At 56.2% G+C, this 27,488-nt stretch overlaps 1 long non-coding RNA gene across 1 annotated transcript; it reads left to right on the forward strand.

Moving 5' to 3' along the window:
- The first annotated feature begins 9,962 nt into the window (after positions 1 to 9,962).
- LOC107180274 lies at positions 9,963 to 24,208 on the forward strand. The gene is made up of 2 exons (XR_006216171.1): positions 9,963 to 10,030; positions 23,879 to 24,208. It is a non-coding gene; the product is annotated as an uncharacterized LOC107180274 (long non-coding RNA).
- Positions 24,209 to 27,488: the final 3,280 nt, after the last annotated feature.

The raw sequence follows: 27,488 nt of genomic DNA on the forward strand, positions 1-27,488 counted from the left end.
TCTGTGCCCCGTTGGGCGGTTGAGGACGCCGCGACTGGGAGAGGTCGGGCGTCCCGCCAGAGGGGACTGGGCACGGAGCCGCGGAAGCCGGACGCTGGTGACAGACAGCAGGACTGGGTGGGCCTTCGGCCAGGACCGGAATTTACCGGACTGGGGTGACCGGGTGGGAACCGCGGGGAAAAAGGGGGAGGCGCAGACCCTTGGCAGGGGCCCCGCTGGCCGGGATCGTGTGGGTGGGCTGCCGGGAGCCCAGCCAGGCTGCGGAGCGGACAGTCAGAAGGGCAGCCAGCGTACCTGCACAGTGGTGCCCACGGAGACCCGAGGCTCTGCGTGATTGAGGGGCTTTTCCCTCGTCTGGGTTGTCAACGCCAGAGATAAGGGATCACCCGTACGAGCGGCTTGCTGGCTGAACGTGCCCACCAGGCTGTCTCCGGTTACGATGCACGGGGTCTCTAGAAGTTCTGGTTCACACAGACGACCCGGTACGGAGCGCATCAGCTGAGCGTCACGGAGCCAGCCGCCTTCTAGGAGGATGACCAGACGTAGGCCGCGTGTGGTGTTCTAGAATGCGGTTTGAGGGCTGAGGCAGAGCCCAGGGCCAGGCGGTGATGAATGTGGGGGAGGGGAGCGAGGGGGAGGGCAGAGCTGAGGTTGGGGGAGGGGCGGGGTCCCCGAGGGTCCTGCTCTGGTAGGTCTGCTCCCGTACAGCGTCTGAGCAGAGCCGGGGGACCCGGTAAAGTGTGTCCCAGCCGCTGACAGGCGAATTCTAGAAGGTTCTGAGATGCAGGGCTGCTGGTGCATGGCGCGCACGCAGAGAGAGAGCCCTGTGCGCCTTGCTCTAGGTCGGTAAGTAATGGAGGAGTTATTCTTATGTTTTTCTGCTCATCAAAAAATTATTGCTTTTTTTTTTCCTGTGGTGCCAAGTGTGTGGGACTCGTGTCCTGTGTCCAGTTCAGTGGTTCTCATCCAGGCAGGGCGGCAGGCGGGCCGAGGCCAGGGGGGACGCTGGACGCCCCGTGCACAGACGGCCCCCGGCCGACGGAGCTGAGGCCACACCAATTCTTCACGTTCTCCGTCTCCAGGGAAGGTCGCTTGCTCGATTTCTTTTTTTGGTGTGAACATACGGGATTCCTGCTCTGTCCCCAGATGTCCCCGTCGTCTCGCTGCGTCCGCCTGGCTTTGGCGCTATTCTCGGCACCCTATTCTGGGCAAATTCAACGGGCGCACGTCCAGATTTACACAAACGGTAATTTTGGTCTCCGCACAAAGATTCACGACTGACTCCGCTACGGAATTCCTCAGAGGACAGGCTTTCTCCAGACGAGGATCCACCACCTGGGGTTTGTGGATCTCTAGGGGCCACAGTTGGCGATCGGGGGCTCTGAACTGCCAGGAAGCATACGCAACCCGTGTGCCAGCTGCCGTGTGTGTCTGCGTTTCCCGCCCCGGGAGCAGCTGGAGCGTTCATTCTGCCAAAGTGAGCGACCAGAAGATTATTTGAAGCCACTGTCCTGGTTTGTGCCAGCATCCTGAAACCTCTTTCAGCTTTCAGGAAATACAGACGGGGGGCTGAGAACACAAGCTTTGACATTCAGACGGTGGCTTCGCGACTTAGGTTTGCTGGCCATGCAGCTTCGGGCTAATTACCTCTTTGAGCCTCAATTCTGTCACCTGTAAAATGCAGGAGGTTGGTAAGATTTACATAAAATAACGGATGAAGGTCTCGATTCAGTGCCTGGCCTGTGGTCGGGCAGCCGTCACCCCGGAAAGCGCTTGCCCTCTGGACCCCTGTCTCCACCACGCCGTCCTGCAGGCCACGGTTATTTTGATCTTCCCATGATTTTCTCACTTCTTATTGGATACGTTCATCCTCTCCACAAGGATGTGTTGCTTGCCTGCAGCGGGCCAGGCCCCGGTTGGGAGGGCCAAGGCCGGGGCACCCACCCGGGGCCACACCGCTCCGGTGCTGTGCAGACGCCTCTGCAGATCTCGCTCATCTCGGCGAGTTCGTGTGCCGGGCCGAACGATGGCCCCCAGATGCCCACATACTAGTGCCCAGACCCCTTGTTGCCTCACACAGCAAAAGGGACTTAGCACATGTGACTAAATTAAGGATCTTGGGATGAGGGGACGAGACTCGATCATGGGGGCCCAGGCACCATCACAGGGGTCCTTGCAAGGGAGAGGCGGGCGGGTCAGAGAAGGAAACGGGTGAGGGAGAGAGCCACAGGGGCAAAGCCGAGGAAGGGGCTTGTGCACGCCGGAGAAGCGAGCAAACGGGGCCTCCCCTGGAGTTTCCAGAAGGAACCGGCCCTGCCACCGTCCCGACTTTAGCCCGGGGAGACCCAGGTTGGGTTTCTCACCTGCAGAACCGCAAGCAAGAAATGTGTATTGTTTGAAGCCGAAGCCACAGATTTTATGGCAACATGTCACAGCGACCACAGGGAACCCGCACCGTCCTGTGGATTGAGTTCTTATTCGTGCAGGACTAGGCCACGCAGAGGTGCCGTCAGATGGCGGCCACGCTGGAGGCCCTGAGGAATCCTGCGGAGGCTTCTCGTCTTCTGCTGGACACCTTCCGGGGCGAAGGGCAAGATGGGACCGGACAGCAGATCGTCTGAAAGGTCTTCTTGCAACCGGGTGGAGGGGCACCAGCCCGCGGAGTGACCATCAGCCCCGTGTCCCCGCAGCTCCCCCGGGCTGCTGCACGCTGAGCTCTGTTCAGGAGTCACCGGGTGCCGCCTGACCCAGCAGGGCTTGGTTTGGAGCGGGCTCTCCAGGTGTGGGGACTGCGTCCTGACTTCCTGTTTTCTGCGCTGTGCTCTGCCTGGATGGAGCAGGTGGTGGTCGGGGGTCTCTGAGACCTGCAGCCCCCCGGGTGTTCCCACAGCACGCCTGCTGCCTGGTGGGCCTCCAGTGCCCAAGGACTCAGGGCAGAAGCCAAATGCAGGCCCTGCGGCCCCAGGCCATGTGAAAATGACACCTTACTGTTCTCCACGGCCCTGAGGTGTGGTTTGGGGCCACAGCCGTCTCCCGAGTCCCCTGGCCTTCCCGGAGCTCTGCCCATGGCATCTTTTCTGCAGGGGACCCCGTGAACTCTCACGGCCCCACGGGGCGAGGGCAGTGAATCCCTGCAGCCGGCACAGTCCCTTCTGAACGCAGCCTCCTCGAACCCTCTCCCGTCCCCTTGGAGGCCTGAGTCCCAGGCCAACCTTGTGGCCGGGCAGGGAGACCCCTCGCTTGGCAGAAGAGAGGTGACGTGTGGGAAAGAAGGGAGCGTGAGAGCGGGACGGGCTGAGGGGACAGTGGGGCGACTGGAGGTTCAGCAGAGTCTCTGTGGAACTCATTCCCCAGACACACTTGTCCAAAGTAATCGCATTTATGTTTTCTTTTCCTTTCTAAGAGCAAAACGGTAGACGTTCAAGGGGAAATAAAAGGCACAAACAACAAAGTCGTCAGGCGAGGATGTCTCTGATGACAGGCTGGTCCTGGCCCAGGACACCTGGCGGGCAGGGCGGGGACGGACCCTCAGCCAGCGGCTCTGGGACCTCGCGCCCACCGGGCAGCGGGGTCTGGGCCCGGCCTGGGGAAAAGTGGCGGACAAGCTTCGGAGAGGCCCCGAGCAGGCCTGGACGCAGAGCTGGGAGCAGCCCCCGGACGCGCACCGTGTCAGGTGCGACACAGGTGCGGCGGGGAGGCTCCCGTAACGCAACCGCTTTCGTGCGTGGACATTTCTGCCCATCTCGTCCGGCGGCTCCCGGAGGCGCCCGGCTCGGCCTTGCTGGAAGGGTCCGGATGATCGCAGGAGCTCAGTGCCATCGTCCGCTTACCCGGGGGTCCCCTCCCACGGAGGCTCCCTCCGGAGCGGGACCCCAAAGATGCCCGAGGAGGGGAGACACAGCAGGAGGCAGAGGCCTCTCGGGAGGAAGGCAGGGGGAGCTGGGAAGGCCTGGTGGCCCCGGGCCTCCTGCAGCGGCACAGAACGACTGTGAGCCGCGGGGGTCCCGTCCCCTGCAACTGTGCCAGGCGGCCCTTCCTCCGGCCGAGGCCGCCCCCTGCTTCCGGGGGGCTGAGCGCAGGAGTGGGGGGCCGAGGAAGCAGCGTCCAGCATCTCTGTAACCACGAAACCAGAGCATCGCGCACCCGAAAGGCCAGGGTTCACACAGGCCCTCCGGCTTCGATGTCCCTCAGGAGCGCTCTCCTGGCGGGCGCCCGGCCGAACCCCGGAGCGGCGGGAAAGAGGCCGTGTGCTGGAAGACGCGGAGGCCCGCCTGGCCGGCCGCCAGATTCCGTGTCCACGTACAGACTTTTAATCGTTTATCCTGAGAGAGAGCCGGTGCGGGGGTGGGGGGGCGGCCAGAGAGGGAGGGAGAGAGAAAATGCCAGGCAGGCTCCGCCCTGTCAGCCCAGAGCCCGACGTGGGGCTCGAGCTCACCAACCGTGAGCTCCTGACTGGAACCGAAATCAGGAGTCAGGTGTTTGACTGACTGAGCCCCCCCGGGCGCCCCGGATTCTGTGTATATTTATTGGAAATAGTTTAGAGCCCCTTTGTGACCACCCCTCCCCCATCCCGTGGCTACTTTTCTGCGAGCCCATTGCCCAGCCCCACGGGAAGTCGAGGTCCAGACAGATGAGGCAGGAGAGCCCAGCCGTGCCGCCCTGGGTGCCGTGGCCCGGGGCTTCTCGAGGACCAGCCGGCAGCCTGCTGCTCCTCAGACCCACATCCTCCAGCCAGGCCGGGTCCCCGAGTGTCCCCAGGCCGCGTGTGGAGCAGAGACGCGGGTGACATTTTGACAGAATGCCGTGTGCCCATTTAGCTGCGTCCCGAGGAAGTGGCCGTCTGTATTGTGTATCTTTGCCAAACTCTCCTTTGTCCACCCATTCATTTGTATCGTATTTTGAGAAGTCCAGTCCTCAACGGGTTAAAAACAAGGAAAACAGCCACGTGCTCCCCCACAGCAGACCGTCTGAGAGGCGAAGACCCCAGACCCCTGTCCTGCTTTCCCAGAGCTGCCTTAAGGAAGGGCCGCGGGAGGCCGGGGCAGGGGCCACGCGCCCTCCCACGGTCCGTAGGCCAGGCCGGCACCCCTGCGTCACGGCCTCGCCGTCTGAGGGCCGGAGCTCGCCGGCATCCTCGGCTGTGGCCGTATCGTTCCAGCCTCTGCCTCTGCCTTCACTCGGCCTCCCTCTGTGCCCGTCCACGTCTGTGACGGAGTCTCCTTCTGGAAGGACCCGCTCACCTTGCGTTAGGGCCCGCCCTAACTCGCTCATTTCAGTTTGGCTGCCCCATCTCCAAATAAGGTCACGCTCTGAGGGGCTGGGACTCCAACATGCCTTTATCGGGGGTCGGGGGGACACAACTTGACCCATAAGAACCTTTAAGTTGGGTTTAACTGGATAAGGTGTCCTTATTTAGTTTATACTTTTGAGATTTCCTAATTAGACCTTTACTGTGTGAAAACTTGAAAAAAACAAAACTTTTTTTGCAGTCCCTGTGTTATCAGTGGGGAGACAGTAACACTGTGCTTCCGTTTTGATTTTGGTGTTTGTCTCATTTAACCTTGCACCTCACCTAAAGCATTGCTGACATTGTTTTCTTTTTAACTGGATTTTTTTTTTTAAGTTATTTATCTTGAGAGAGAGAGAGCAGAGGAGGGGCAGAGAGCAGGAGCGAGACAGAATCCCAAGCAGGGTCCTGGCCATCCGCAAGGAGCCTGACGTGGGGCTCGAACCCACGAATCGCAAGATCCTGACCTTGCTGCTTAACTGACCGAGCCACCCAGACGCCCCACGAGCATTCCTTGCGTAGTGAGAGAACTGTGCTGTAGAAGAGACTGGTCTGAGAACAGCAGGCACCCCGCTCTGGGGACCGCCTTCCCGGCGTGGCGGTAAAGGCACCGGGCCCTCCTGCTGCACCCACACCACTGGGCGTCCCCAGTGCTGCTTGTCCAGGAGAGAACTCCCGTCCTGGCCCTAACCTACTAGAGCAGTGGGCAAACGGCAGGAGATTCCCTTCCGGAAAGTTCCTGCAGGCCCACTGTGTGAAGTAGGAGTGTTGAGCAGAATGGTTTTTAGGGCAGAGAAGGACCCACCCCCCAGGCTGCAAGGCCAACACCCTCCCTCCCCGCCCCCAGTCTCGGGCGACTCACCCACCGGGCAGCTTCCGCTGGAAAAGTGAACCCTTCACTCGCAGCACAAAGTGTTTGGGGCTTGGGGTGGAAATCCGTGTGGCAGGATGAAGCCATCGAGATGTACTAGGAAGCCAATTTGATTTTTAACGCATCGATTCCCGTTACACGAAGTATGGTTTTGTGCCTCCTTGATCTGTACTCGGAAGATAGGACTCATTCATTTGGAAAGACGGTGTTTCACTGTCAACGTGAAGAAGGGCCTGGGGTTGGGCACGTGACACGAAAGTGACATCGGACTCTCTGAGAGAGAGTCCGTTCCCTCAGCTGTAAAACTGCCCTCTGGCAGTGCGTGTATCTACACCTGGGTATTTTGCGGAGTTACATGCACGCTTACGTGTAGGTATACCGCGAAGATTCATGTGAGATCGTATTTGATTGTAAATAACTTGCTCTAACAGGATAAACACATGCCTTGAAAGTATTTAAAAATAACTGTTCAGCTGGTATGTCTTTTCCAAGAGAAGGTTTACCAGAATCAGCACTAATGAACTTCACGGCCCTTAGGGATTGCAGTCCTGACTCACTTGACAGGAACTGTTGGCCTCCTGGTGGCCTGCCAGCCCCCCCCACCCCCCTCCTTCCGCTGCCCACAGTGACGAAGGACGGCAGGAGGGAGACACTCAGCACAATCAGGCTTCCTCCTCTCACCGACTGGACCAGCACCGAGCACAGCTTGATCTGCTCACAGTGCTGGCCCTGGGGCTTGAGGCTAAAAAGACAGGTCTCCATTGTCCTATTCAGATCAGGACCGCTCAGGTATTCTCCTAAACCCGGGACTGTCCGTAACAGAAAATGTGTGCAGTGACATCACAAGTACACGGTCGGTACACAACCAGTTAATGGCCAATCGTCAACAGTATTTCAGGGCACTTACATTCCTCTTTTTCGCGCGTAACATTCTCAGGCACGGGCTAATTAGATGCTTGGGAAAACTCAGGCCTGAGGAGAATATTCACCATGTTGAAGAAATGGCTTACACGACACTACAAACGGACCCAGAGCCATCAGAGCCGAAGGGGGTAGTCACGGTGGGGCCAGGGGAATTTCGGGGAGCTCTGTGTAGGAGATGGCTTCGTGTTCGTACGACACGGGCAGAATTTTTCAAGGCCGCGGGGACTGATGTTTCCACACCAACACACAGATATTCTGGTTAATTTTTCATGCCAAGAGACTCAAAGCACTATGTAGCAACGGGATCGATTCCTGACAGCTACTGGAATTTAATTGCCTCTTATTGGAAGGCAGGAGTGCATCAACTCTTACGGGCTATTAAGTTTGGGGAAACTATCTGCTCTCTGGCATCAGCACGAGTAGAAAACCGGTGTCCAGCATCCAAACAGGGCTCAGTGCTGGACTGCCCAGCCACCTGAATCTTCTGTAAGTACTGGGTGTTGTGTGATGAAAACGACATGCAGAAGCACAGAATTGGGAACACAGAAAGTATTTGCTGACACTCAGCCAGAGGGGCAGTGACAAAGTCACAGGTGACGAGTGGGGCTGTCCTCCCGCTAGAGTTAAGACCCACTGAGCTAAATGCCTTGCATGTGTCACCTTGGTCAGACAGAAGAGGACAGAAGGCCACAGAGAGGTCAGGGGTTCTGTGCAAATTTCTTAAGGTGGAGAAATGGTGACATTGGTGTTTGAAATCCCATCTGTTGAATTCCAAAGCTGTGCTCTCTGCTCTCCCCATGCAGTTTCCAGATGGGGGTCAGAGTCCCCTAAGCCTGGTGTCCAGGCCGGGAGACCCTGCATTTATTAGGGGGCCGGACACCATCTCACCCAGGGCAATTCTGAGTTTCACTTACATTTTCATTTATACCTCATACAGCTCTGCACAGCTCGTTTATACACTTCTTCAAGTGTGCCATGCGTGGTTAGGCTCTTTCTGAGCAGTGGAAAATTTAAAATAGTAAAATAATAATATTCTTGAAATACTGTTGGAATGGACGTTATTTAATGTTTACGACAAGTCCTTCTTTTTCTGGGTATTGTTGGATCCCATGTTTGATTTCAGGGACTCTGGATGTCCCTGTAGTTTGAATGACTTCCTAATTAAATGCATGGATCGTTCCACCGCAATTTCCATTGGCCATATTGGGACCACAGTACATTTTTAAAAATAAAACATGTAAAGTCTGAAAATGGATGGGGTTCCCCACACACCTTATCTACCAGATGGCATATGGGTTGGATGAATATTTTAAGTTAATTCATTTACTTTTTCACTCATTCAATAAACATTTACTAAGAACCTAGTATATGGCAAGCATAGTAAGATCCCGCGGGAAGAAAAGTTAAATGCGACGTATTATCTGATCTCTGGAAGTTTGGAGAACGGTAGAGAAGACAGGCCAGTACTCCACCTTTGGTTGGGGAAAACTTAGGGGCCACTGGATTCTAATCCACAAAAGTGGGTGGGGGACGTGGATGAGGCTATAAAGCTGTGGGTCAGCCTAAAGCTTCCCCTGAAAGAATGGGGGTGAGGGCTGGAGGCATTGCTGGGAAATAAGTTTAAAACTCCACTCCAGGCATCTTTAAGCCAATGGAGCTGGGTGAGCTAGTGACACACAGTCTCCATGTGAAGGTGAACAGAACATCCGCGAAAAAAGATCCCAGTAGATTTTGGAATGTTTTTGGAGTAAAGAGAACAAAACAAAAATGGAGCATGATGGGAATGAGTTCAGCCCCCAAAAGATCTGCTTCTGGTATAGTTAACTGATAATTTAAAAATACACATCCCAGTAGTTTGCTTGGTTTCTGCTTCCTTTGATCCAAATCCCGAGGTAAAGTATTCCACTTGGCAGAATGAAAACGTTTTTTAAGGATGTTCTCAGGGTGTTAGCTCTGGCGCTGAAATCCAAAAGCCTCGCAGCGTATGAAACCGGCAAAGGCTGTCAAGAGCAAAATTTGAAAAAAGTCAAGTCTGAGGCTCTCTGGGCCTATGGAAATGTAATCATCATAATTTTTGCATAAAACTTAAAAATAGCGTTTGCCATCAGGGGTCCAGTCTTAATTAGAACTGACCTGGGCAGGAAGCAGCTGTATGTAGGAATAAAAAGCAGCTGAAGTCAGAGGAAGTGTCTCCCTTGTCCACTGGTTTTGTGGAGCTAACACTTCACGTTCTCGGTGAGGTCCAGAGGGTCCCCCCGTGGCCCTATGCCAGGTCCGAGCTGCAGGGAGCCGGAGATGGTTGAGGCCACACTTCCAGACAGAAGAACAAAGTTCAGCAGTTTCCTCTGAGCGTTCGCAACGTTTTTGTCTTTTATCCCGGAATCTGTAAGGATGTAGGCAATAGGTTTTTAACCACTAAATATGCCAACAACGCAGCGTCCCCAATTTTGCAAACATATGTAAACACTACATTTTATCGCACGGTTTTGTAACGGAGGAGCGGGGGAGGGGAAGCAGGACACAAAAGAGTGTGGTCGGGGCAGAAACCCCGAGCCCGCCGGCGGGAACCTGCTCTCCGCTTCTCGCGGGGTGGCTGCGGGGATTCACTCACACCGGGGGGCAGCTCGGGCCCAGCATCGGCCGTGGGGCCGTCGTGGGGACAGGTGGCGCCGCCCTCCACGCCTGCAGCCCGCATCTCGGCAGGAAGTCCCGGGGTCCTGGAAAGGGTTAAGCGGGCGGCGGGCGGGCGGGGCGCGCGGAGGAGGCCCCGGCGCCGAGCCGCAACCCTCTCCCCGGAGCCGGGACTCGCGGCGGCGCGGGCTCGCGCTCCCGCCCGGAGGCCGCGCGCCCGTGTGCACGCGCGCCCGGCCCAGGCTGTGGCCGCTCCCGCCCCCGCGGCTCCGAGCCTCGGCGCGCTCCCCGGAGCGGCTGAGCGTCCGCGGACGAGGGTGAGTGCCGGGCGCCGCTGTCCGCCCCGCGGGGGCCGGGCTTGGGCGCGCTTCCCCGGGGACCAGCGGCGGGGGCGGGGGGCGGGGGAGTGGAGGGCTCGCCGGCCCGGGCCCGGCCGCGCCGGAGGGCCCCGGGGCTCGCGGGCAGCAGCCGGAGGGGCCCGGGGCGCTCGCGGGCGCGCGGGAAGGAGCGGAGGACCCCCCTCCCCCGGCGCGCAGGAAGAGCCGGAAGACCCCCGGGCGCTCCCGGGCGCGCGGGAAGAGGCTTGGGACCCCGCGGGGTGCTCGCACAGGTGCGCGGGAGGCGGCCGCCCCGCCCCCGGGCGCTCTCACAGGTGCGCGGGAAGAGGCCCGCGCGCATGCGCGCCGGAGACCACCGAGTGGGGCTCAGCGTCCTGGCTCGGGTGGGCCCCGGGGTGGAGGGCGAGGCGCGGAGCTTCGAGGTAGGGGTGGGCCCCGCGGAAGGAAGGCGGTGGCCAGACGCCCCCGGAGGCGCGGGACTGGGGCAGCAGGGGCGGGAAGGGGGTGGCCACCGAGGCGGGGGAGGTGGGCGAGGGGGGAGGTGGCCGTGGTGGCCCTGCTGGCGGTGGGGGTGTGGGCAGTGGGCTGGGCGCACCTCCGTCTCGCCCCCGGGCGCCCGCGTGGAGGCGGGTGTCGGATCCGCGGGGACTCCCCCGGGAAGCGGGTGGCCGCCTCCCTCAGGGCGTGCGGTGGGAGTGGGCTGGGAATCGGCGGCCGCGCTGGGTCTCGGGGGGCTTCGAGCCCCGCGCTGTCCCCGCGGTGACCGCCGCCGAGGAGACGGCCCCCGGAGGCCCGGGAGCGCCGCGGCCCAACGCGTGTCCGCACGCAGCTCGGCCCAGCCCGAGGCCCCCCGGAGGCCCGCCGCCCCCGCGGAGCGCTCGTGGAGGTGGGGGAGTGCGCTGTGGCCACGTTTGCTGCCGGCGCGGCCGGGGATCCCCGCTTTCTCAGGGCCTGTGCGCGGCGCCCTACTCGCGGGTCCCCGGAAGCAGGCGAGAGGTCCCTCCCGGACTGGGGACCCGGGAGAGCGGAGGGACGCGCCCCGCGGTCTCTCCTCCCTCGGCCGCTCTGAGCCCTGTGGCCGCAGGTCGGGACCTCGAGACCCCGCCCCCGCGGCCCCCGCCCCCGGGGTCGCACTCCCGCCCCGAGGGTGTCGCCCTCAGCCGCCGCTGCCCGCGGTTGCGCTCCCTTCTCGCGGAGCCTGTGCCCCCGACCGGGCCGGGCAGCCCCGTGCCAGCGCCGGTGGCCTGTGCGAACGTGCCCGACATCACGATGGGGTGGGGGCATGACAAGGAGCGGCGTCGAAATACCCGGTGCGCGGAACCAGCTCTGCCTGCGCCACCGACTGGAAGACGTCCGGAGGGGAGTTTGAATGCCAGCCGCGCGGTCTGTCCGCACCCACACGTGCTGGGGACCCCCCTGCGCGGGACCCGGCAGGTCTGGGGGAGGGGCTGGCTCGGGAGCCAAGGCTCCCAGAGCCTTTAAACAAGGAGGGTCTTGAGTAATTCCAGCACCTCTTAGTTTCCTACGAAACCCTATTCTCTATCTCCACCCCCCACATTTATGTTAAGGGAAAAGAAAAAAAACAATAGGAAAGCCTGCATTTGTACGCACAACACTGAAGGCGTGAGCATCAGCTCTTAATTCCCTGCCCTTCCCCCTTAAGTGCCGAGGGAGTGGGGAGTTCGCTCTGTTCCCGGCCTGTTCTCTGGGCACCTCTCACCATCTCATTAAATAGCAGTTACTCAGACTCTAATTAGGAACTCCTAATGGGTGCCAGCGCTGCCCTTGAGCCTTTTATCCTGAGCTAATGGCGTCCTATTATTAGAATACTCCTCTCCACACCCCCAAAACCACAGAAGCCAGCCTTCCCCTGCCACCAGATTTGCTCCCGGGATGGCCCTTGCCTGCAAATTTATGGTAATTGGCGTTCGGAGCCTCTCTTCTGGGGATAACTAAGCAAAAATTTTAATGAGGTAAGAAGTCTCTTGAGCTTTTAGTGTCGACTGCACAGATATTGCTGGTAATATAATTAGAACAGAATGAGCAAAATTGTAAGATGTTGCTTGTGTTTAAGGCAATCTCGGTTTGGGAAGGGAGAAAAAAATAGTGCGGATGTCTGCCCGAGACTACATGCGTGCAGGGAGATTTTGTATACGATCCTCTGGCCTTTTTGCTATCTGGGCGTCCCTTCAGGGAAGACCCAGCCTTGACTCTAGAAGAATCTGGAAGAGTGGTGAGGCCCTGGCCTCATCAATGAATGTCTTTGCACACAGTCCCCACTGCTTCCGTTTTCACCTTCTTAAGTCCCGGTACAAACGGCGGTGGGAGGGAAAAGGTCTCTTTTTAGCTTAAAATACACCTTTGGAGTCTTTGTTCCTGTTCCGGAAAAACAGAGGTTCTCCAAGCTCTGAACGCCTCCATCTGGAATCATATTTCTGTTGTTTTCTGAATGCCAACAGCATAAATTGCTCAGTAATAATAGCTTTGCAGAGAATCTGGAATCACTTAGGCAGCTGTAATGCCCCCGAGCCTCCCTACATCTGAGCTTTGTGACCCGAGAGGACTGTGGCTTCATTGGGCTTCAGAGGCGCCTGTGACGCCGTCCGCTTGCAGGGCAGAAAGCCCCCGTGTCATTTCACACATCTTCCCCTGGTGACTCAGGATAAGATCTGCTCTTCTCTGGAGTTCAAGGGATTATTGTCTCCACCGTGGCCCTGATTGGAGTTTTTCTCTTGCAGTTATTGTAATTATGTTGAAATTACAGTGTTGGTACCCAGCACATATTTGCAAAATAGTTCGCAAAGAGCAGCAATAACTTTTGTAATAAAATTAAAACTTCTAGGAGTTTATCTTTTGCCAAGAACCTGGCTCCTGCTGGAAACGATATTAAAATAAACAGTGCCTTGGAAATTGAAGCCATTCTCTGTCTTATGCAATGTTTGACCAATTAAAAATTAATTTCCTCCTTTCACAAATATTTACTGAGTACCTTCCGTGGGTCAGGCACAATTCTAGGGGTGGTGATGAGTGAAGTAGACCCAGTCCCCCAACCCCTTGCAGCCTGGACTCTAAGGAGATGAAAGTCAGTAAACGTGACTGTGTGAATTCTTGTGTAGTAACAGATCAAGACAAGTATTCTGAAGGAAAGGAATAAACCATGAAAGCACATAACAAGGAAACGTTGAGTTGAGATCTGAAGGGTGAGAAGTGGCAAAGGAGGATGGTATGGTGAGGTCCCAGGGGGAATCGTGTGCAAAGGCCCTGTGGTGAGGACTAGGGCACACTGGAAAACTGAAGGAAGGCCAGAGCAGAGAGTCGTAATTTGTAACTTCATATAATGTTGTTATTAAATTGTGATATTTCATTTATGTAAATTGATGGGGCTTCATACTTTAGGGCTTGATGGAGTAGGATATGGGTTAATTTTGCAGAGCTGAGATCTACCGAATCATAAAGGGAAATCACCAAATAAGATGATGTAGACGAAACGTTTCATAAGCTGATAAGCACAGTGCCAGCGTTAATGCTGTTATTGCTATTGTATTACGAAGTCTTAGGCTGTGAGGTCCCTCGAGTGTGTGAATGAGGAACCTGCTACCTTTGAGTCACCGTCTTCTCTCGTTTTTACTGTGGCTGAGCCCCCCGTCTGGGCTCTGCACATTACTCTTGTCTCCTCTGGTCAGTTTGTCACACGGTGGTCAGAGCAGTCATTTACAAACACAGATCTTACCGTGTTGGGGCGTCAGTGGCTTCCCACTGTCAAAGCTGCACCCCACAATTCTGCACATGGGCTGTGAGACCCCAGTTGCTCTGGTTGTCCCACAAACGCCCGCATGCGCTGCTGTATGTGAAACCCTAACCCCCACTGCGATAGTGTTTGGAGGTGGGGCCTCGGGGTGAGCAGGTCGGGAGGATGGAACCCGCATGAATGGGGTTCGTGCCCTTGCGAGAAGACAGGAGTCTGTCTCAACCGTGTGAGGACAGCGGGAAGTCGGCCACCCAGATGACCCTCACCCAGCCATGCTGGCTCCCTGATCTGGGACTTCCCAGCCTCCCGAACTGTGAGAGATAAGTGTCTGTTGTCTCTGATGTTTTTGTATAGCAACGTCAGCAGACTCAGGGTGGCTTTACGCAGGAACAATCTGCTTACAGATCTGCGGCGTGAGGACGGCTCGTCTCTGTACCACTCGGCGGGCGGTGCGGTACGTGGTGGCTTAGAGCCCGCACAGCCTTGAGCTCTGTTGTCTGGGCTCCGGGTGGGGCTGGTTCAGGCAGGCGGGGCCCCTGGAGCGTCCCTGTCTCTCTGCGGCCCCTCCCGGTGCTCTCCCAGCTTGGCCGCTTCAGTGTGCTGGACCTCGTCCACGTCGAGGCACCGTTCCTGAGGACCGCGTCCTGAGGAGGGAGAGCCGGGGGGAGTCCGCGCCTCCTTTCCCAGACTAGGCTCGGAAGTCCCACCGTGTCACTTCACGGCAGCTCCCGGCCTGCCCAGGTTCAAAGGCAGGGAACGTGGACCTCACCTCCCGTGGCGAGTGTCCTCTCGCGTGGTGAGAAGATCGTGCTGGAAGGGAAACGTCCGCGGGGCCATCTTTGGAAAATACCCTGTGCCGCAGCCCACTCTCTGGCCACTAACTTCCTATTCCTCCCGCGTGCAGTGTCACGACCCCCCCCCCCGTCGGGTCCCCCAACCTCATCCTGTCGTGGCATCCGGCTCAGGCTCCAGCATCCTGTCACCGAAATCAGGCCCAGGTGCGCGTGAGCCGTCCTGGCTGCTGGTCAGGAGTGCAGCTTTGTGAACACGCTCTTCACGTGAGGACCCATGCCCGCAGCCACCTGCCCCACACCGGACATGCAGTGGCACACGCGTGTGGGACAGATGCCGCGGGCCCTGGGGCTGGAACCGACAGGATGTTCGTACTCGGACAGAGACAGACTCGTTTCTGCTAAGGTACGGGTTCCTGTGGCCGTGGGGCCGGTGGGGCTGGCGGCCGCCGGGCAGGGGACCGGGAAGGGCGGGGGCCGCCGCTGGAGCCTGAGGGCCGTCCGGGGACAGGCTTCTCTCTTCCTGGGGGACCTCCCTTCCCCTGCTCCGAGCCTTCGACTGTTGGATGCGGCCCCCCCGCGTCAGGGAGGGGGTTCTGCCTTAGCCAAGTCCACCAGCTTAAGCGATCGTTCCCTCTAAACGGTGCCTGCCCGGCCACGCAGACGGGTGCTCGAGGGAGCGTCTGGGTGCCGGGGCCCAGCCACGCAGACACGTGGACGTCCCCGTCACACCCGCCTCTTCCCGAGAGGATGTGGGAGGCCCCCAGAGCCTGGCCCATGCGTCCTGCGCTGCAGTCCGGCCCAAGCTGGCAGTTCCTGGAAAGGGCTCGATTCGAATTCCTGAGGATGATTTTTCCATTGCTCTTGGCCTTGCCTTCTGGATTCGTGGCGCTCCCTTGGAAGTCACCCTTTCTTGTCCAGAAGAAATGCCTGGTGTGTGCAGCTGACGCTTTTCTCAGCCTGCTTCCTGTTTCCGTCTCGTGCTGTCTCTGTCCCACGGAGTCCACGCTGGTGGTGCCTCTTCCCGTTTGTGCTGCAGACGTGGGGGGCCGCCGTGGCTCCGTCGGGACTCGTGCCGTTTGACAGAAGCAGCGGTCACGAATGTCGCTGGCGTGAGCCCTCGGTCTACCTTGGACCTCCGCTGGGCCAGGGCTGCTCGGAAAAAAAGTCCCTGAAATTCCCAAAAGCTGCAGTTTAGTGTCCACGAGGCGGGAGCGCCTCAGGGGACTCCTGTCTGAGAGACGCCGAGGCGCCCCGTCCGACATTTACGAGGCCTCCGCAAAGGATCTGGGTTTGACCCTTACTTGAAGCTCCTTAATTTGACGCTCTTGGAGAGGCTGGGAAACGGGCCCGTTTTATTTTTGACCCCAGCCCCCAGCAAGGCCCGGTTCCTTGATATTTGCTTGGTCCCAGTGTCGCTTGAGAACCGACTGCTTCCTTCCCGGACCTTGTCTCCTCTCGTTCCATCGCGCCACCAAGAAAAACCTCAGCAGCATCACTGAGACCTGCGTGGAGACCGCCCCGAGGCCGTCGGTTCGGCGAGGCTGGCCGTGCCCTCAGCCCCTCTGCCGCCCCGTCACAGGGGGCTCGGGGCAGGGGCCTGGCCCCCGGGGACCCGCTGGCTGCCAGGCGTCTGCTCAGCTGCTGGACGTCCTTCCGACCCAGCGCCCTGCCTGGCCGAGAGCCCCGGGGTGGGGGTGGGGGGGTGCATAACCAGTCATTCCAGAAGGCCCGCTCGAAACAGCAGGGTTTATTTTGGTCACACTCTGCAGGGATCTGCAGGGACGGTCCTCTGTGCCTCACTCAGCTGAGGGAAATGCAAACAGATCCTCCTCAGGTTCACACGCCCTTCCAAAACCCAGGCTGGGGCGCCTGCCGGCGAGCACTGCCGCTGTCTCTGGTGGCCCCTCCGGCCGGGCGCTCCAGTGACACCCCCCCGCCTCCCGCCACGTGGGCACGGGAATCCAGGCGTGGGTGTCACGAGGACGAGAACCAGCAGCTGCTGTTTGCAATGTGGCCGCTCAGGTCCAGAGGATGCTAAGGGGTCAGCATCCCCTGGGGAGGGCAGCGTGGGACGGGCTGGACCCGGGGGGCCAGGGCGTGCCAGCCGTGTGTCCCTCGGGCCCCGCTCCTCCTGGTGGCCTGCCGGCGGCTCCCTCGGTGCCCCCGTGCCCATCTTACAGCTTGTGTGCGGGGACCGCGTCTTCAGGCCTCCTGTCCTCCTCTCAAGTCCTGCTCGTCCTGTTCGCCCCCAGGTACACCTGGCTTCCTCTGGGAAGCGTCCCTGGACGTGCCGGGGAGGTCTGTCCCCCGTGCTCCCCCCATCTGTGATCATTCACTCAGTCACTGGGGACGGGTGGCAGGGGGTGTCTGTCTCGCCTCCCGGACCAGAAGCCCCGGGAAACCCGTCCTGCACCCGCCCCGTGTGGGGTGGCACCCGGTGGGCTTGGGGGGCTGATGAATGAGGGCTGGGCGTCCCCCCTGCAGCGGGAGCCTGTGAGCCAGGATTCTTCGTGGCCTGTTCCCTGTCATCTGTGCCCGGCATTTCGTGGGCTTCCGTCAGTGTGCGTTTGCGAACGAATGCATGACTTAGTGAGAAGGAAGCCCACCCAGCAGAGCCCTGGACAGTGCACGGGCTGTGTCTCTGCCAGAAGGATCGTGTTCTCGGCGGGCGGAGAGCTCCTGGTGCAGGGGAGAGCCGGTCTCCCCCGCCCTCTGCCCTGGAAGGATGGATGCCGGCTGTGGAATTCTGTCCCAGGACAAGACAGCAGCTGTGAAACGTGACCGGGGCAAGAAAAGTCTGTGCCTTAGTTCATGCCACAGCTTCTCATTCATCAGTCCTGGCACTTTGCATGGGGCGCTCACCTGCACGGTCACTGCCCCGGGAGCTGGCGGGAACCCCGCTTTGGCCGAACGTGGAGATTGGGTTCGGTAATTTTAGCCACGTGCGTTGTCATTTTGATCACGAAGCCGAGATGTAAAGAACAGTTCTCTTCGTTTCCTGAAGGCAGGCAGACAGCACGATTCGCTTTTGATGTAAGCACTTTTGTTATTTATTAAGGAGACCTTATGTAAAGGTTGGATTTTTTTTTTTTAACTTTTTAAGTGTTTTTTCATTGTTGAGAGAGAGAGACAGAGCATGAGTGCGGGAGGGGCAGAGAGAGAGAAGGAGACACAGGATCGGAAGCAGGCTCCAGGCTCTGAGCTGTCAGCACAGAGCCCGAAACGGGGCTCGAACTCACAGACTGCGAGATCATGACCTGAGCCGAAGTCGGACGCTTCGACTGAGCCCCCCAGGCACCCCATTGGGTTTTTTAAGGAGAAATACTGGGATGGGAGAAAGAAGCCCAGTTTATGAACCAAAGGTTGTGAACCACGAGGGGGAACGTTGAGTGAACTCCAGGCACCTGGGGTATGTCTCCAGGAGCAGCCCCAAGGCCATGGGGAGACCGTGGTCCCAAATCTCATGCCACTCGGGTGTGGCTCTAGTTGGTGGTTTGTGGGTGCCTTGGGTCTGCTGACACGGGGTGTGAACTGAGAGGTGCTTGCCCCCACCACCCCCCGTGGAGCTCTCCCCCCTCCCATCGGTCCCCCTGCTACGGCAGGTGGCATTCGGCGGCAGACAGGACGAGGCCCAGAGGCATGGTAGCGTCTTTTCACGCTGTCCTGCTGCCACCTGTTCCTGGAGGCACCAGCCTCGGCCCCGAAGCCTCTAGGAGCTGTCAGTGTGATGCGCTGCTGGCCGGGTGGCCTGTCTTCCGTGGTGTCGTGGGCTTTGTAGGAATCTGTACAAATGGCTGGATCCTAGACTTCCGCCCTCCTGGAATTGAGAGAACACCACACAGGAAGCAGGGCACACTGGGGTCGTGAGTCCGGGTCAGCATCAGTGCTGATTCGCTGTGTGGCCTGGAGCAGTCACTTGACCCGTCTGGTCTCAGTTTCCCCTGTTGAAGTGAAAGGCAGGGCGCCTGGAGAACTGGGGCCATCGGGGTCCCCAGAGGCCTGGGTTTGGGGACGGGATCTGGAGCTGGACATTTTGACATCCAGCAGGCTGTGTGAGAGTGTTTTCCCTGCAAACCTGCAGCCCACAGCAGGCCCCGGATTTAGCAGAATTTGACTTTTGAAAGTGACGTTTTCTTTTCAGGACCCTAAGCCTGAAAGCCTGGCCATCTCACTGAATTCTTCACCGAGGGCCCTTCCTCTTGGGGCCCTTCTGGAGTCAGTGTTGTTTTATTTTGTGCATGGACACACACACAAGTGTGCACACACACGGGCGTGCATATGTGCACATCTGTGCATAGAGGGGTGTGCATGTAGAATAATGTCTCTGATTCCCAAAGTAGTACCTCTTGAGGATAGACAATTTGAGGGCAGCAAAAGTTATGAAAAGAGAAGTCACATCATCTTGCCATGAACAAGCTTTTTAGACTTTTTGGTATTTTTCTCAGTGTTTTTCTGTGGTTTCCCCTGTGTGCACACGTGCATGCGTGCACACACACCCACACCCACATGCACATGTGCACACGCACACACGTACACATGTGCACACACACACCCACGCACACATGCACACACGTACACGTGCACACGCACGCACACACATGTACACACGTGCACACACCCACACACGTGCATGCACGCGTGCACACATGTACACATGTGCACACCCACCCACATACACATGTGCACACGTGTGCACACAGCACACATGTGCACACACCCACCCACATACACATGCACACACCCACATACACAGTGCACACGCGTGTACACACATGCACACGCGCACACATGTGCACACGCGCACACACACATGTACACATGTGCACACACGCACACACATGTGCACACCTACCCACATACACGTGCACACGTGCACACACGTGTACACATGTGCACACACACCCACATACTGCTCTGTAAGTGGCATGTGCCGCCTTGTGATCTTGGTCTCTAGAGTCACTGTGGTCGAGGCGTTTTCACAAATGCTTGGAAACTTCTAGAACGTAGCTTTTAACCAGGGCCTATGAACACGACGGAACTTGTTGGTAAAATTCCTGGTCTGTTATCCCAGGGCTTTGCAGATAGGGATGCTGTGGGAAGTCCTTGTCCTCAGAGCTCTGGTTTTCCAGAGTGGGGCTTCCGTCCGCGTCGTGAGTGCTTCGGACATGCCAGGCGCAGGTCTCCTGAGGTAATCGGGTCTCTGAGCGGCAGGTCCTCGCACAGGGAGCCTGTGTGAGCCCCGCGGCCCCCAGGCCCGCCCCGCCCCCCACCTGCTTTCAGCGGGTCTTGCACTCTGGGTTAAGGCGGTTTGACAAAGCACTGCATTACCTCCGAAGGGGTCCACACTCTGTCCTGGCGTCCACAGAAACGTCTCTAAAAGCCGAAAGCCCTTTTCTGGAGCTCCTGTCGCTGGGGGGCTGGGCTGTGAGGGGCCGGGCGGCTCGCAGAGACCCCCGAACGGAAGGGTGGCTGCAAACACAGGCTACGTGTCGGGACAAGAGGCTGAGCGTCCGTGGAAGGAACGCCCCGCGTGTGGCCTTGGCTCCTTGTGAGAGGTCGCCTGCCGAGGAAGCACTGACCCTCCCCACGAGGAGACACCAGCTGTGCTGCGATTCTGTGCGGGGAGGCTCATCGCCACTGGTTCCGTCGCCTCTGTCCAGGCCTGACACACAGCAACTGTCCACGTCCTCCTGGAATTTCAAACGCTGGACACACTGCGGGGGACGCTGTGCGGTGCCTCACGGTCACGCACCGAAGTCGCAGCCTCCCCAGAGCCACTCCGATGTCTTACTGTATTTTGCATCTGCAAAGTGGGACTGTTTGTTTTTTTCTACAATCATCACCTTCGTGAGACTGGTTTCCTCTCTCGCCCTGAGCTCACTTCGCGTTAGCTTCACGCTCCCAGGGACAAAATGAAGACAAGTCGAGACGTTGGCGACTTTCATCTAGAAACCACATTCAGTCCGATGTTCAAAGCGTTTGCAAAGACAGCAGATAATAGCACAAAGGCTCCTCAGATTCAATCTCGGGCCAGAACTATGAACCTTGAGCGTCCACATCTGCACTCACCTGGCTGTGTCTGGACCGCCCACTGGTCTGCCTGGTTGCTCACGCACGTGAACTCACACTCGTCAGACCTTTTGTCTTGATTTCTCCTTCAAAGGTAGCGGCTAAAATAGCAGTGAGAGCAATTAGCACTTCACGTCCGCCTGGACACTGGGCAGAAAGCCTGTTCTGCGTGGCCGTCCGTGACCTGAAGCACACCGCAGGCGTTTTCCCTGGACCCATGGCAGTCCACACTCACTGTTCGGGAACAGCCATGCCCGAGGAGGAAGTACAAGTTAAATAACATCCTCTTTTTGAGGATGTTTTTGGATGTGTTGGTGATGCAGGTGCAGTGGGAAGGAAAGACTGCATTATGTCTTAACCAAGAAGTTGGAGAGAAGGGTTTCTACCTTATTTTCAATGTGTATCAACAACGGTAGATCAACAGTGACATTGATAGCTAGGGCACTGGCTTAGGACTCTGCATAGTTGGGTTTAAAAAAATTTTTTTAATGTTTATTTTTGAGGGAGAGAACTTGAGCAGGGGAGGGGCAGAGAGAGAAAGGGAGAGAGAGAATCCCAAGCAAGCTCCACTCTGTCAGCACAGAGCCCGACACGGGGCTTGAACCCACCAACTTAACCGTGAGATCATGGCCTGAGCCGAAGTCAGACACTCAACGAACTGAGCCGCCCAGGTGCCCCCCCCCCCCCCAACCACCTCCCAGGACTCTGCACAGGTTTTAATTACACTCTGTAGGTATCCAGTCTGATCTTGGACAAGGCTCCCTTTTATAAATCCAAGAGCTTAAAACTTTGAAAATGACAAAATGTGAGTTTTTATTTAATGTCACCATATCTCAATTCCGGTACAATTTTAAGCATCCTGAATAAGTTAATCAAGCACTCCAGCACTAGCAATGAAGGAAGTTACTATCTGTTGATTAAATCTACTTACTTATGATTAAGGTCGTATGGCTTCCATTAATTTTCAGTGAAACCAGATTCATTAATTGATAAGGACTGGTAGCCATTTAAACAAACAGAGGAACATCTGACATCTTAAGTTGTGAAATATCTCAAACACCATAAACGATGTGTAAAAGGAAATAGACAAGTTATCCTTTGCCTTGGATGCTTTAAATTTCCAGAAAAACCAAATGATACCAAGCTGGGAAAACGTCCCCTTCCTTCCTTCTTGGGAAGTAACCTCTATGCCAGATTCCTGCCTCTTCTTTTCACATCCCGTAAACAACCTACAGGATTTTACTTCATGTGCAGGATGTGGACGGTATTGCACGGTATCTTTGTACCAACTGCAAACCCTCAAAAATTCGAAGTTGTGTTTTTGAGATGTATTCATAGCAATGTAAATTAGCTCATTTTCATGTATATAATGATTTTGGCAGACACGAGAGTAGTCTAAAAGCAGTCTAGTGAATTCCATTTGTGCAGCAGGACACAAAGCATTCTAAAACACAGGACTGAGCTCGGTCGCTGCCAGGTCACCTTCCCTGCACTTCCTCACAAACCATCAGTGGCTCCCCACTGTGACCAAGAGGGAGGGGCTCCATGGATGTGGCTGGTACAGCCAGCCGCTTTCTGTTTCTAGAACCGGTCAGGCTTGTTTTCACCCCAGGACCTCCCCGTGGCTGCTCTCTCCCGCCTTCCCTGCTAACTGCTACCCCTCTCAGCGGTCAGCCTACGTTCCATACTCTCGGAGGACTCTTTCCCCATCCCAGAGTAGGAGTAGGAATCCCGTCCACCATCATCAACTCTCAGAAGTGCGTGTTTCCTTCATGGCACCCGCCACGGTTTGTATTTCCATTAGAGTTCATGTGACGGCTTTAGGTTCACCTTCCTCACGAGCCCGTGAGGGCCATGGAGCCTGGGGCCACGCCTGTTGTGTTCCTTGGTGCTTCCTGGTACGTCGTACACTTCCTGCTACATTGTGGGTGTGCAACGTGATCAACGAGGAATGAGCCAACGAATGCACATTGTTCGTTATTTATCAGTGCTGAGGGATCCATGGGAAGCTAACAGCACAACTGAGAAAAACCGGGATTGAGTTGGCACGGGAAGTCTCTCATTTGCCGGCTTTCCGTCATTGTGGGACACTCCACTTTATTTCAGTGCATGCACGGAACAGATTTACTCGGAAAGGGCCAGGTTCACCCAAATACTGCTCAGAACTGCATTTTATAGCTACAATTTGCAGACTCTCAGTGATTCTCTAACCTTAGTGCTCACACTTGTATGTTGGGCCAAATCCATGATTCTTGAATCTTGACCCACGAAGAAAGATAGATGCTTCTATTTCAACAGATTTTGAGTTTGCATTCTTTTTTTTTATTAAGTTTTTTTGATGTTTATTTATTTTTGAGAGAGAGACAGAGCGTGAGCAGGGGAGGGGCAGAGAGAGAGGGAGACACAGAATCCGAAGCAGGCTCCGGGCTCCGAGCTGCCAGCACGGCCAAGGACGCGGGCCCAGAGAGCCCGCGATGCCTTGGCCTTGAGCGCAGCACTGTTGAGCTGCCCTCAGAGCCGGGAGCACAGCGCCTGGAGCAGGACGCCTCGGGCTGACCGGCAGAGGTGCTCACCCCTATGGCCCCCGTGGCTCCCGTGGCCCGCTCCGCTGGTGAACACATGGGATGAGCCCGGGCAGGTTTTCCTGAGGCCACGCAGTCAACGCTCCAGAGATGGGAAAAGAGAAGGCTGCCGTGGTTTGGGTCTGTCGCTAATTTTTTTGGTTTTCTGAGACTAGGAACTCGAACTATCTGGGCTTCAGGCATTTTCTCCTTTACTGAATCAAGACGGTGGTGACACTTGTCCTCACGCATGGATCGCGAGGGGGCTCGTCTGGGTACACGGGTGGGGTTGTTCGCGCTCCTTCGTCCCGCTCGAGGCTTTCTGTGCTGCTGTCGGGGCAGGAACCTCGCTGTGCATGCTTTCCCGGCAGGAGCTGTGCTGTGCCCGGTTCTCTCTAAACGTCCCGCTTAACCCCCTGGGCGATGCGGTTCTTGTTTTCAGCCAGTCTGACTGCGGTTTCCAGGGACGGGAATCCCACCCAAGTCAGCATAGGTTACAGATGGAACTTATTAGCTCACGTACGTCAGAAGCCCCGGGGTGCAGCTGGCTGTGGGCACGGCTCGATCCAGGGGCCTCTCTTTCCATCTCCTAGGTTTTGCTCTGTGTGTTGGCTTCCTTTTCTTCTACTGAAAACAAGCTTTCCTTTGATTTCAGCTCCCTGACCCGCGGAGGCAAGGCCCTTTCTCCTCCTGCATCAACTGGAAGGCTGATGTGTCACTGCTGCAAAAGACCTGGCTTGAGGCCGTGCTCCGCTGAACCCGGCACCGAGGAGCGGGCCGGGCCCGGAGCAGCCCTGTAATTAAAACCCACCCGCATCTTCTAGGATTACAGAGCAGTATCGTTTATCTAGGAAATGGAGAACCCGGCATAGTTGTGGAGGAGATTAGAAAGCCCATCTTTATTTCAACCCCCAATCCCTTTCAAGAACTCTTTTTGTGAGCAGGATCCTCGTTCCTTGATAAAACTGTAATGTGTGTCACCCTTGGTACAGCTTCCGAACCTTCATGTGTTTTCAGAGTTTGTTTTTCGTTGTTTACCTAGTTAGCGCCATCCATCCACCCATCCATCCATCCATCCATCCATCCACCCATCCACCCATCCATCCAGCGTTCACTGGTTGTGCTTGGAGAACCCATCCCTGTGCTAAAGACAGAATGACTAATGAAATCTTCTGTCCCGAATTTCACGTTTTTCTAGAAAAGGGTGGTGCACGGGCAGATGAGGGGTGATACTAGGTGGAGCTAAATTAAGACATTCTGGGAACACAGACCGCACCACCTCACAGGAAAGGGAGGCAAGCGGTTTCTACCGGATGGGGTGCACGGGGCTGGAGCTCAAGAAGGAGGGGGATCGTAGTTGAAATGCTGACCAAGCTGGCTTGGGGCAGGAGGAGCCCGTCAGCCCAGGATCTAAGATACAGACCTGCACGAGGGCGCAGGTGTCCTGGGAACAGCTCAGAGCCTCCTTCACCAGCCTTGGCCTCGGGACTTTAGGAAGAGCTGTTACATACACCTGTTATTCAGGAAATTCTCTGAAATTTTACTTGGTGCAAGTGAGCCCTGCCAAAGATTCACCCCCTAAAGTTATAAAGATCGTAACCGCCCTAAATGACTCCTGCCAAAGCGCTCTGAGCAGGTGCGCGCACGCCGCTGACTGCTTTATTCTCAGAGCTGGGTGGGGCACCCAGAGTTACTAGGACCGGGGACGGGACACCCTGGGCAACCGACAGAGCGTTTGGAGACAGCGTGGGCTTCAGTCCGCCCAGCTCGAGGCTGTGACGGAATTCCCCTCGCTCTCGATCAGTAGCGTGTGCAGAAGAATTGGGCGTGGTGCTTCTGGGCCAGGTGCACTTGAGCCAGGGCGCTGGTTCCACTCTGGCTCTGCCACTTACCAGCCGCGTGGTTGGTTCGTTGTATGATGTGGGTGAGATTGCTTCACATCTCCTTTCCTCTTCTGTAAAATGGGGCTAGTGAAAGCAAGGGCCTCACAGGACGGTGGTGAGGGTTGTGCATGTTTGCATGATTTATCACAGGAGAACCATGCCTGGCACAAGAGATGTTAGCTATCATTTTTATCGCTACTAGTGTGTGGTCAGCCTGTGTTACAGTTCATCTGCGCTTTTAGGAATCTCCTTCATAAAAAATAAAAATCATACATTGTAGTGTGGTCACATAAACCCCAATCAATGCCCCTGGACCTACCGGAGGGCACCGCTTACATCAAATTATTCACCAAAGTATGTCACCAGCCACTCTGTCCATTTCCTTTTCTTTCTTTTTTTTTTTTTTAATGTTTATTTTTGAGAGAGAGAGAGAGAGAGATAGAGAGTGAGCGAGCAGGGAAGGGCACAGAGACAGGGGGAGACAGAATCCTAAGCAGGCTCCAGGCTCTGAGCTGTCAGCACAGAGCCCCAAGTGGGGCTTGAACCCATGAACTGTGAGATCGTGACCTGAGCCAAAGTCGGTCGCTCAACTGACTGAGCATGCCCAGGCACTCCTACCCTGTCCATTTCTAAACTACACAGACTATGTTACCTAAGTTGGTTTTAGTTTTCTTTTATTCACTGAGTATCTCCACGCTTGAAACCTCGTAGCTCTCTCCCGGACATGCTGGGCGTGGACCACTTCTCACGTCTTCCGACACCATGCAGCACCGTGCTCTTGGTGGCCAGACAGCAGTGTTACTGGGATGTGTTTCAAAATGAAGAAGCATCTTGGGATCGATGCTTCTTCACACCTGGCTTTGGACTTTGTAATTCTGCACACATAGTGTGATGGCCCTCCTAAAACTCCACTCTGTACTACGAAGAGGAAACATGAACCAGGCATTGGGGTGAAGATCAGAGCCTTGCGGAACGTCGGTTCATCTACAGCCCGGGCTCCCTCCTGACCCACCAGCTCTAGGCCCCCTCCAAAACTGCCAACTGTTTTAATTGGGGCCCAAAGAAGACATCATCTTGAAAAGTAATATTGGTGTGAACAGCCGAGGCAAACCAACACATTCTTTAATCCAACAGAAAATTCCTGGAGCTTCCTATGAGTTTGTAAGACTCTGTGACAGTTCTATTTATGGCTTTCTTTGTTGATGAACCTCACATCGAGTGCTGGCTACTTACCAGGAGGATGGTGTCTTTCTGGTGTTAAGGGAGGCACACAGTGGGGACAGCACGGGCGCTGTCCCCAGGGCCTCTGTGACCTAACGGATGTGGATGGAGACGTCTATGGAGCAACAGGCTGGGCAGGACATGGACAGCACCCAGGAGGAGCTCCTTACAAGCAGTACGTGTCACGGAAACTCACATAAGCTTCCTAAGTCGATTGACAAATACAGTTTTTTAAAAAAATTTTTTAATGTTTACTTATTTTTGATAGAGCATGAGCAGGGGAGGGGCAGAGAGAGAGGGAGACCCAGAATCCGAAGCAGGCTCCAGGCTCTGAGCTGTCAGCACAGAGCCCGATGCGGGGCTCAAACTCAGATTGTGAGATCATGACCTGAGCCGAAGTCGGACACTCAACCGACTGAGCCACCCAGGCGCCCCGACAAATACATTTTTTTTAAAAAGCTGACTGTAATTATTTAAAGGATTCTTTTTAGCAACCTATATTACAATGAAGCATATTTAATTTTAAATCAACTAATTTCTACGTTAGAGACACAAATAATGTTCCCATCAGGATATCGTACAATCATTAAAAAAAATTCATTGTTCATAGTGAAGAAACTCATGGAAAGAAACTGTAAAACTTTGGTTTAGGTTTCTGTGAAGAAGAAACTCCTTCAGGGGGAAATGCTACATAAATGACATTTAAATAAGACTTGTTCTTGAAACACTTTCTGACTACAGTCGAGAAGGGAGCCTGTCACTGTCACCTACGTATCCACCCTGACACGTCCCTTTTCACCATCTGCCGCAGCAGCCCCCAGAAGCAGTGTTCGGGGCAACACCTGATGGCGATCACTCGGGAAAGAAGGCCTTCCTGATGCCACGACCGGGTGCGGGGTTTCGGTTACTTCATGTGGCCAGGACGGGCACCCTGCCCAGAGTCCTGCAGGACTCCCTTCCTGGAATTCTGATTCTAGAACCAACCACCACATGGAGGGAACACTGTGACTCCCAGCCCACGGAAATTGGGCGATAACCTTGTCAGCAGGATTGCTGAGGCCTCACGACTGTTAGATGCAAAACGGGCTGACTCTTCCCCATCTGTTTTTTTTTTTTTTTTTAAGTTCATTTTGGGAGAGAGGGAGCGTGCATGCACACAAG

This window comes from Panthera tigris, chromosome B1 (genome assembly GCF_018350195.1).
Source record: "Panthera tigris isolate Pti1 chromosome B1, P.tigris_Pti1_mat1.1, whole genome shotgun sequence".
Taxonomy (NCBI): Eukaryota; Metazoa; Chordata; class Mammalia; order Carnivora; family Felidae; genus Panthera; species Panthera tigris.